We start from the raw sequence: 11229 nt of genomic DNA, 5'->3' as shown, positions 1-11229 counted from the left end.
CCTGGACCCTGGGTGAGTGCCCACAGCTGATCAGGACCAGGGATGGAATTTTGCAATGGCAAAACGGCCCAGAAAACTGTGGGAGACCTCCACCCCACAGCATCTATGTCACATTAGCTTTCCTTCTCGGCTGCCCCATGGGAAACCAATCCTTGTCCGTAACCCCAATAAATCTCAGGCCTCCCCACAGCCCAGTCCCCAGAGAGCATCCCATTTCAGAGGAGCAGAATCCAATAACCAAAATTAATGCCCAATAATGCCAACTGTCACTTGAGTCCTTGAAGGATGCGAAAGGAGGTACCGTTTCACTCTCATCTGTTGCTAGTGAGAGTGTGAACTGGGTTGAATAGTGTTCCCAAGAGTCCATGCCCACCTGGAGTCTATGAACAGGACCTTATCTGGAAATAGGGTCTTCGCAGCTGTAAGAAAGTTAGGATGAGGTCATATGGGATTAGGATGGCCCTAACCCAATAACGGGTGTCCTAATAAGAAGAGGGGAATTTGGATATGGCGCACACAGAGGGAAGACGGCCACAGGAAGATGGAGACAGAGACTGGAGTCGTGCATCTACAAACCAGGGAAAGCCGAGGGGTGCTTGTAACCACCAGAATCTAGAAGGAAGAAAAGATGATTCCCTAGAGGCTTCCGAGGGAGCAAGGCCCTGCTGACACTGTGATTTCAGACTCCCACCCTCCAGAACTGTGAGACAATACATTTTTGTTGTTTTAAGCCCCCCAGTTTGTGGTACTTTGTCCAGCAGCCCTAGGAAGCTCAGACAGGGTGTGAACCGGCGGAGCCTACAAGAGAGGCAGTTTGGCAACATCCAAATGGAAAGCACACATGCCCTTTGCTCTCTGCCTCCTATGCAGCTGCGCCTGTAGGTTCAATTCTGCAGCTGGAACCCTGCAGCATCTTTTGTAACAGAAAACATTTGGAAACAAAGTGAATGTTTATTGATGGAGGACTAGTCAATAAATCAGGGTACATTTACATAAGGGAACACCACGTGAAAAAAGGAGAAAGCTCTTTCTGCACTATCCCGGCTGAGCTCCGACTTAGATTGTCAGGTAGAAAGGTGCAAGGTGAGGAACACTATGAACACTTTAAAACCATTTGCATAGAAAGAATAGTTACAGCTTTATGCATAAAATCTCTACTGACTTTTTGCTGTTGTTGTTGCCTTTGGGGAGAAACTGGGACTGGGGGGGGGGGGGGGCGGCGGATGGAGGTGGGAAAGAGAATAGCAACACATTCTTTCACCGATTTTGAATTTTGAACCATGAGAATATAGCAGTACATTCTTAAAAATAATTAATATAGAAAACCCAAAAAAATCCATCAAAAGGCTTTTAGAAATGATAAACGAATACAGTAAAGTTGCAGGGTAGAAAATCAATGTACAAAAATCAGTTGCATTTCTATACTAACAACGAACTAGCAGAAAGAGAAATGAAGAATACAATTCCATTTATAATTGCAACAAAAAGAAGAAAATACCTAGGAGTAAATTTAACCAGGGAGGCAAAGGACCTATACAGTGAATGCAGTAAGACATTGTTGAAAGAAATCAAAGAAGGCACAAAGAAATGGAAAGAGATTCCATGCTGATGGATTGGAAGAATTAACATAGTTGAAATATCATATTACCTAAAGCAGTCTACAGATTCAATGCAGTCCCTATTGAAAATAACTAACTTTAAAATTTTAGCTTGCATGCTCTGTTTTGGTGGCCCAGGGTTTCACTGGTTCAGATCCTGGGCATGGACATGGCATCGATCATCAAGCCATGCTGAGGCAGGGTCCCACATGCCACAGCTAGAAGGACTGACAGCTAGAATGTACAACTATGTACTGGGGGCTTTGGGAAGAAGAACAAGAAGAAAAAAGAGAGAAATGAAGAAGATTGGCAACAGATGTTAGCTCAGGTCCCAATTTTGAAAAATAAAATAAAATAACAATTTAAAAATAATGTAATTGATTGAATGCATTTAATAAATGGAGAAGAGGTAAATATTCTGTACAGAAAAATGCCAATTAATAAATACAGAAGGATTGAGAGAAATAGAAAAATCGTCCATAGCACACCACAGTAGTAATTGCTGCAGGCAAATCTGCCTTTGAATGCAGAAAGGAATGGGTGAAACCTTAAGGTGAAACACTATATTTGCATAGTCCAAAGTATCTTCCCGCCACATATTTGTTAATTTCTGTGGGGTTTTAACATGTGTCCGCAAGTTCTTTGATGCTCCGCCCTCCAGGTGGTGAAGCTGAGTTCCCTCCCCTTAAGTATGAGCTGGACTTAGCAACTTGCTTCTAACAAACAGAATGTGGAAAGGAAAAAATATTGGCTTCACAGTGGAGAAATCTGGCAGGCAAATGATCAGGGTTAGAGTCGCCAGTAACAAGTCTTGTTGATATCATGGACCCCTGAAATAACGTGATGAGAGGCCCACTTCACCTGTGTGGTGTTCTTCCCCTCAAATCCATAACTTCAGCCTGACCAGGGAAAAGCCAAATGGAAGGACACGCTGCAAAACATCTGACCAGAGCTGGCCCAGTGGTGCAGCGGTTAAGTGCACATGTTCCGCTTCAGCGGCCCAGGGTTGGCCAGTTCGGATCCCGGGTGCAGACATGGCACCACTTGGCAAAAGCCATGCTGTGGTAGGCATCCCACATATAAAGTAGAGGAAGATGGGCACGGATGTGAGCTCAGGGCCAGTCTTCCTCAGCAAAAAGAGGAGGATTGGCAGCAGATGTTAGCTCAGGGCTAATCTTCCTAAAAAAAAAAAAAAATCTGACCAGCACTCTTCAAAAGTGTCAAGGTCATGAAAGACAAGGAAAGGCCAAGAAACTGTCACTGCTTGCAGAGAGTAAGGAGACATGGCTGGAGGGTATGTAGGAACACTTTGTACTGTCTTTGCAACTCTTCTATAAATCTAAAATTATTTCCAAAAAAATAATTTAAAAAAATTGTTCTGGTCAAGATGGAGTAACAAGAATCAAGTTTACCCTCCCACCTGAAAGAATCAAGGAATGCACCAGGGAATAAATGAATGACATGAGCTCTACCATTGCCTCAGCCGACGTCCCTGAGTTTCCAGGCTGTGGCACAGATGTCAATACTCTCTCCCAATAAATGATGGAACAAGTAGACAGAAAATCAGTGTGGGGATGGAAGATCTGAACAACGCTGTCCCCCAACTTGACCTTCCTGACATTTATAGGACGCTCTTCCCAACAACAGCAGAAGACACAGGCCGTGGGCCTTGTTGGCTCCTGGAGACCCGAGGGGCACCAGGGGATTAAATAGACACAGAGACGTCGCTGCCTCCGGGTGCCCTCTGTGTCCTTCAAAGCGGTGGCAGCTCAGCAGTCTGACAGCTCCCCGCCCCTCAGAGGGAAGCTGTGTGTTCCCTCTCCGCTCTGAGGTGGGGAGCCCTGGGGTGGGGAGCCCTGGGGTGGGGAGGGCGGCTGGGGGGTGGGGTCAACTTCTGCTCCACCCTTTTTATCCCAGAGCCTGAGCACCCAACCCCACACACCGCAGATGCTGCCCCTCTCCCCTGCCGAGTCTGGCATGCCCTCCCTCAATCCTGCTGACCCGGGGACGAGGTTATCTCTCAAGTCCACCTCCCCCTCACCTGGGCCAAAGAAGGGGTGATCTGCAGCTACCTCCTGGTGTCTGGGGGCGCTGTGCCAGGGCAGGGAGCTGGCATGCCCCAGGGTGAGAAAGAGGAACAAAGGGATATTCACACAGGTGGGGCGGGTGTTGGTGGGAGGTGGAGGGAGTGGGGCCAGCTGTGAGGAGTCCAAGAGGCGGACGGTCAACGACATTCGTGCCCCAGGCTTTTCACCCCAAATCTTATGTCGAGAGTGGGCTGAGAGTGAGGCAGTCTGCCAGGGTTCAAGTCACTGTGTGAGCCGGGGCAACTGCTGAATGTCTCTGAGTCTCAGTTTCTTTCTCTAAAATAGGAACAATAAGGATACCAATCTCTTGAGACGGTTTGATGGCCTAATGAGCTTAGCACGGTGCCGGGCACACAGACGCCCCGGTGAATGCCAGCTATTGTTACGAAAGAGGAGAAACCTGAGGCTCAGAACTAGTAGGCAATGCACGGGTTCTAATTATGGGTGACAGACATGGTCCCGCCCTCCAGGAAATTGCAGTCTAGTGGAAAGGACAGTCCTGTAGACAGACAACGGCCGCATAGTGGAATAAGTGCTGTAAGTGAAGGAAATGTCATATCACAGAGGCCAGACGCCGGGAGACTCAGAGAGCAACACACAGAGCTCGTGTCTGCGCCGGGCTCTGTCCCAGCACTTCACACGAGCCGACTCTTCCGGAAGGTGCTTACCGTGATCTCCACTTCACAGAAAAGGACACTAAGCACAGTGTGCTTGAGCATCCTGCCCAAGGTTGCACAGGTGAGATCTGAACCCAAACACCCCAGGTCCAGAAAGCACCGTAAGTCTGGCATCATAGCTGCAGAAATGGCCAATCCCCACAGAGTCTACCGGCTCAGCACCCTGCTGAGGGTGGGGTGGTATTCATAACCTGGCACAGGGCCACACAGACAAGCATGGGCGTGTCCACCCCGATAAACACCAGTTCCTGCCCATGACGAGTGCTCAAGAAGTCCTCTGGAAAACCACCCCAAGAAGGGTGTGCATTCCTGGAAAAAAATAATCAGCTTGAACGACCTCATAGACACGTGCTCCCATATGTAAATGCATGGAGCCAGACTCAAGCTCTTGAGTGAGCATGTTACATACGTGGGTGCCCACACCAACAGGTATGCAAATTATGATGATATGTCTGTAGATATATCGACACACTCAGGGCGTATTTGCACTTACTCTGCTATTGATTTTTTTAGCAGTCACATCTATGGAGCATCTAGTACGCGTAAGTAAGTAAAGATAAGGCTCAGAGAAGTGAAGTGGCTCGCCCAAGGTCACACAGCTAGTAAACAGCTGGGATTCAAACCTTGGTCCGGTTGTAGGAAGCGGAGTCGATCTCCACTGCTGTGCTGTTGTGTTCAGGAGTGAATAGATGTGCACAGCTGGATCCCCACATTGACCTTCCCTGTGGCCTTGGACACAGCACATCCTGTTCCACATCCTCACGTGTCTGTTCACAGGTGTGCTCCGTGGGTGTGTGTGGTGACAGGACCAGTGACTCTGGCCCCGCTCTGAGTCTCAGCCTGGGCTGGCGTCACCAAGGGCTGTAAGCTTCCTGTCCCAGCCTCGCCAAGCCCCAGAGCACATGAGTCAAAGCCAAGTCCCAGGCACCAGGCCATCAGTGATGGCCTTCCTTCCTGCCAGTGATGGAAGAATTCTTAGAATTTCATAAGCATCTGGCCCGGGACGTGTGGTCAAGGCTGGGAGAAGGAGGAAGGAAGACAGGATGTCCACCGGGGTGTGGACCGGGCAGGGTCCTCGGACTGGATTTGGCAGGGGAAGAGCTGCCAGGACTTGGCATCTGATGGGCACTCAGCAGCTGCAGGCTGGGGGCGGGGCGGGGAGCAGGACTGTGACATTGCCTGATCCTGGAGGCCTTGAGTGAGTAAGTGAAGGAAGGAAGGGGTAATAAACTAATGATGGAGAGAGGAAGGGAGTGAATTTGTCTTCTCCACCGATCTTGAGGGCCTGCTCTGGGCTGGGCACTGTGGACGCTACGTGGATGGGGGGACGCAGCCCTGCCGTTGCAAAGCTGCGAGCTTGAATGACAGCAGCCAGGCTGGGGAACCGGGAGGACCCTTCACCTGCAGAATCACTCAGGCAGAGTGAGCCATCATCAGTGTGTCTGGGAGAGCAAGAGTGTGCAAGAGAGGGGTGTGTGTGCCCATGTGCATGAGCACCCACACAGTCCAGTGTCTGCCAATGCACGTGTCCCGTGAGCACAGGCACAGCCTCCTTCTCCCCTCTCCCAAGCCAGCACCTGCCCCTGTCCTGCCCTACGCCAAAGCTGCTCCTTCCAATCGCAGGACGAAGCCCTCCTCAGTCTGGACCTTGGACCCCAGGGGTAAAGACCTCTCAGCAGAGAGACCCCCACCGTGGCCCTCAGCATCGACTTCTCCGCCAGGACCCCAGAGCTGTGGGGAACACACGTGACCCCAAAGCTACCTCCCCGGTGCCCGTGTGCGTGGGGTGTGCCCAGGCAGGTGCCCTGCATTCCAGGCACCGGCAGGGCCCCAGGGAGGTCCAGACAGATGTGCGAATGACACCTTGGCCACTGAATCCCACTCAGGCCAGGTGCGGGGCTAAGTGCTTTGGAGACACACTGCCCAGCTGGGAGACCTTGGGCGTGTCCACCTTTCTGAGCCTCAATTTCTAATCTGAAAAGCGAGGTGATAATACCCACTTCCAGTCTTGCCGCGAGGGTAGCTCGGTGTGTCGTGATCCCCGTGCCTCGTGATTCTGTCCCACAGGCCTGTCTTCCAGCTGTTCTGTCTGCTCCTCAACAGCATCCACTGGCTCGCGTATCCCTGTCTCTCCCACGACACTTCATCACACAGGCCTTAAATAAATACTGGCTAGAAGAATTGCTGAGCCAAGTTGTTTATTCCTCATAAATAATCATGATGTGACTTATGTAAGAACAATAACCAGCAGTTTCGAGCTTTTATTGTGTCTTAGGCGTTGTGGGGAGCACCTCACATTCCTTCACTCAGCCATTGTTCACTGAACACCTGTAGACGCCAGGCTCTGTGCCAACAGGAGGATGCAACATCCCTGCCCTCAGGGCTCGGACCTTCTAGGGGGGCAGGAGGACCGACAATAGGCAATTTAACACATAAATGAGATCATTTCAAGTGATCATTGACAAGTGAACAAAATAAGACAGAGTTATGGATTAGAGACAGGCTGCAGGGCCTGGGGTGGGGCACAAGGCCTTCCGAGTGGGCAGGGAGGGCTTCTCAGAGAAGGTGATATTTCACCTGAGACCTGGAGGAAGAAGAGAAGCCTGGAAAGATGTGGGGAAAGTTCCAGGCAGGTGGAACAGCAAGGGCAAAGGCCCTGCGGCAGGAAGAATTTGGTTTGTTCAAGGACTAGCAAAAAGGGAAAGTGGCTGGAGCAGAGGGAGCAAGGTGCGAGTGGGGGGAGGTGACTCAGCCAGGCTGGCAGGGATCGGCTCTGTGACTGTCATTCCAACTTCATAGACTGGAGAACTGGTGCTCACAGACGGTGAGGAACTAGCCCAACATCACTCCACTGGCCAGAGGCAAGGAAGGGGTTCAAGCCCAGGTCTGTCCTGGCTCCAGAAGCAGGCAGTTTTTCCTTTACTCTGGCCTGCCACAGAGACACACAGCCATGCAATACACACCAATATATGCACATTGGCACACACGCACACACACACCCTCTCTGCACGCTGACCCACAATGAGCGGGTGTGGGCTGGACTGTCACTAAATGCTAGACCAGCTGAGATGGTTTAAGACTCTAACCTTTTCCCTGGTGTCTTGTGGAGCCAACTAAGGGGGACGGATGTCACTTTAGCCCAGCCTTCCCGAAACTCTGGGCCAAGGAAAGGCTAAATGGCAAGAAGAAGGAAATGGGGGCGGGAACCCTGGGGTGGCCTGTGGGGGTGCAGAGATGCAGGGAGATGATAGAGACGTGACAGCCCACACATCTGGAAGTGACACATCTGGATGTGACAGCACATCTAGTAAGAGAGGAAGAGCCAAGAAGACAGGACACGGAGGGAGTCGAGATGGTTCTCAAAAGCACAGCCCCTGCCGGGCCAACTGGCTGCTGGCCTCCTCACACCTCCGCTGGGTCACCTCCCAAGATGGGATGCTCACATGGAGGCAGCCTGTGCCGTGCGGACCTTGAGAAGCACCTCTGCCTCAGCTGCTTTGTGGCTGTACAATGTGAAAAGATTCATCTGGCGGAACGAAAGACACCTATGAAAGCTGCAGGAAGACACGCTCATCCTTCTGGATCCAATTGGCAGAGATCAAAACTTCAACACCACCCCATGCTGTGGAGGTTGTGGGAAACAGGCGCTCACCAGTCCTGCCAGCAGGAGTGGATGGCAGCATCTCGATGGAGGACCATCCAGAAATTTCCATTAAAAGTGCAAATGCACAAACTTTCAACTAGCAATTCGGCTTCTAGGAAATTATCTTGGAGTTTCTCTCCGCTCCCTCATGTCCAAAGACTGTAGCATTGTTTGTTACAGCAAAAGACTGGAAATAATGAAATGTTCATTGACAAGGGATGGTTTCCATAAACCAGTACATCCCTACGATGGAATACTGCAAAAAAAAAAAAAAAAAAAAAAAATCAGGAAGATCTTTCTGAGCTGGTTGGAATAATCCCCAAGACAAATTGTTGAATAAGGAAGAAAGAAAGCAATGTGAAGGACTGTGTGTTTGCTCCCATCTGTGTGAAAATGGGAAAACAAATAGTCATAATTTAGGTCTCAAAGGAAACACAAGAAAATTGGTTGCCATATTCCCACACACTCCCTGCCCCCAGCTAAATTCTGCCCCCTGGACAGAACAGCCTGGAATGGAAAAGACCTGTCTGCCTCGCGTGGGAGTTGGTCCCTGCGGGAGCTCCGGACAGCCTTCTTGGCTTATGGATGAGGATGAGGAACGGATGGTTGCTCTATGGGCAGACGCATGGTGAATGGTGGTGGGACGGGTAGATGGTGATGATAGTTGAGTAGACTCATGGACGGATGGAAGATGGATGGATCTTTAAGACGACAGCCTTCCCGTGATCCACAGCCCTCCCCACAGCTACCACCCATTTTTTGTGCTCCCCTTTGCAGCAAAGGTCTTTGAAAAAATTGTCTATACTCACTGTCTCTAATTCCTCTTCTTTGTTAAATCCATTCCAATGACACCTGCCCACCCAACTCGATCCCCACTGAAACTGCTCTTGTCAAGGTCACCAAGTTGCTAAATCCAATGCTTAATTCTCAGTCTTCATCTTCTTGACTGATCAACAGCTTTTGACACAGTTGACTACACTCTGCTCCCTGATATACCTTCTCACGTCACTTGGCATCCAGGGTCACGCCTTCACTTTTCCTCGCCCATCCCATTGAAATGGTCCAACACTCGGTTCCTGGTGCTCTCCTCCAGCCTCATGCCCACGACTCCGGATCTGTATCTTCAGCCCAGGCCTCTCCCCTGAACTCGAGAACATACATCCAACTGCCTACCTGCTCCTCCATGAAGTCTGAAAGACAATTCAAACCCGCCACAACTGAAGCTGGACCTCTGGGCTGCCTCAAGACAGCTCGCCCAGCATCCTTGACACCATCCTTGACACCTCCCCTTCCCTCACAGTCCACATCTGCAACATCAGCAATCTTATGGGTTCTGCCTTCAAAATACCCAGAATCCAATCAGATCCCCCCACCTGCACAGCTATTGCCCTGCTCTGAGCCACTGGCATTTCTCAACAGAATTATTGCAACATCTGCTCTCTTCTCCCCAGATTCCTTTCAAAGGCCTATGAAGTTCCAGAAGGTCTGAATCCCCATTACCTCTCTGACCTCATCTCTGCTCCCCGCTCTCACTTGCTCCACTCCAGCCACACGACCTCCTATGTTGGTACACCAGTCAAGCATCCCCTTGGCCTTGCATAAGCCAGTCCCTCTGCCTGAACAGTTTGCCCTCCAGAGAGTCTCATGGCATCCACTGGATACCCCTACCCACAGCCTGCCCCCACCTCCCCTTGTTGTCTTTACCAGCTCTTCTATGTTTCCAGTCTTTTCCTCCAGCACCCTCTAACATACCCTATAATTTAAGCACTTATTATGCTAATTATTTCTTGCATATTTTCTTTCTGCTGGGATGTAAGCACCGTTTTTGTCTGTTATTTTCATTGCAGTATCCCCAGCCTTTAGAATAGTGCCTGGCAAGTAGGAAGTACTCAATAAATACTTATTGAATGAGTGTATAAATGCTTTGCTGTTGGAAAGATGTATAGGTGGGTGGGTGGGTGGGTGGATGGATGGTTGGATAGATGGACGAATGATGGTTGAATGGAGGGTAGACGGAAGAACGGAGAGAAGGTAGGAGAAAGTTGAATGGATAGATGGTGAGGAATGGACTACAGGTGAATGGTAAATGGATGGACAAGGGGTGAATAAATAGGTGGGGAGATTTAATCCATTCAGCTACTATTTAGTGAGCATTTGTCTTGTGCCCAGCACTATTCCAGGTGCTGGAGACACACTGGGAGCCAAACTGGCAGGTGCTTACAGTGTAGGGAGGGAGACACACACTAAATAATTAAAAAAAAAATACATTCATAATTCTAAATTATAGTATGTGCTATAAAGGAAAAGAATAGGCTGCTCTGAGAGAGAATAATACGGCTGAGTGATGGGAATGGGCCATGAGTGGGCTGATGGAGGTGGGTAGGACTCGGGCTGGGCCACTGTGCCTTAACGGTCTGGCCCAGCCGCTTGCAGCATCCATGTCCAGACCCGGGGCCTCTCCACCCCAACCCTCAGCTCTGACCTCAGCAACCCTGTCCTGCTCTCCCTGCACTGACTCAGCACCTGCCCCAGCCCAGCCCCAAGGGACCTGCTGGCTCTACCTCCCTCCCCGCATCCTGCTGAGTCACAGTCTTATGCTAGTCAGGAGGCAGATCCATGGGGTCACCCGGTCAACCCAGCCCCTGGGTCATCCTCGACCTGGGAGGAGCTAAGAGGACCAGAAGGGAGGCCATCTGGTGCCAAGCTCTTGATGCCTGTGCCTGAGCACCGCTCTCTTGGTTCTCGAGAGAGTGCCTCTGACCAGGCCTGGGGCTAGAGCTGGCTTTATCTGGGGCCTGGGGTGAGGGGTAATAGATTAGAGCTAAGTCTGTCTGCAGGGCTATAACTCAGTCAGGAGCAGGAGCTGGAATTCAAGTCAGGGGTCAGGACAGGAAAAGTTGGGTGCCAGTCTGTGACCGAGTCAGCACTCAGTTTGGGGCCAGGGTCGGGATTGAGCCCTGGCTAGGGGTAGTGATCAGGGCTCAGACTATGTCCAAGGCTTCAGGTCAGAGTTCAGTCAGAGTCCAAAGTCAGGGAATAGGGCTCAGTCTATGACCAGAGTCAAGGATCAGGACTCAGTCAGGGTCAGGGAGGGACTAAGTGGGTGGCTGGGCTCTGGACTCCTTAAGGAGCACCTTCCAGCCTGAAGTCCCACCGTCCAGGCAGAGGAGCAGCACCCGCCCCAAACCCTCCCCTCCATCCTCTCACCCTCCCCAAGTCATTCT

Source organism: Equus quagga, chromosome 12 (assembly GCF_021613505.1).
Source record: "Equus quagga isolate Etosha38 chromosome 12, UCLA_HA_Equagga_1.0, whole genome shotgun sequence".
Lineage (NCBI taxonomy): Eukaryota > Metazoa > Chordata > Mammalia > Perissodactyla > Equidae > Equus > Equus quagga.
The sequence above is the reverse complement of the archived record's forward strand: the minus strand, read 5'-3'. Positions refer to the sequence as shown.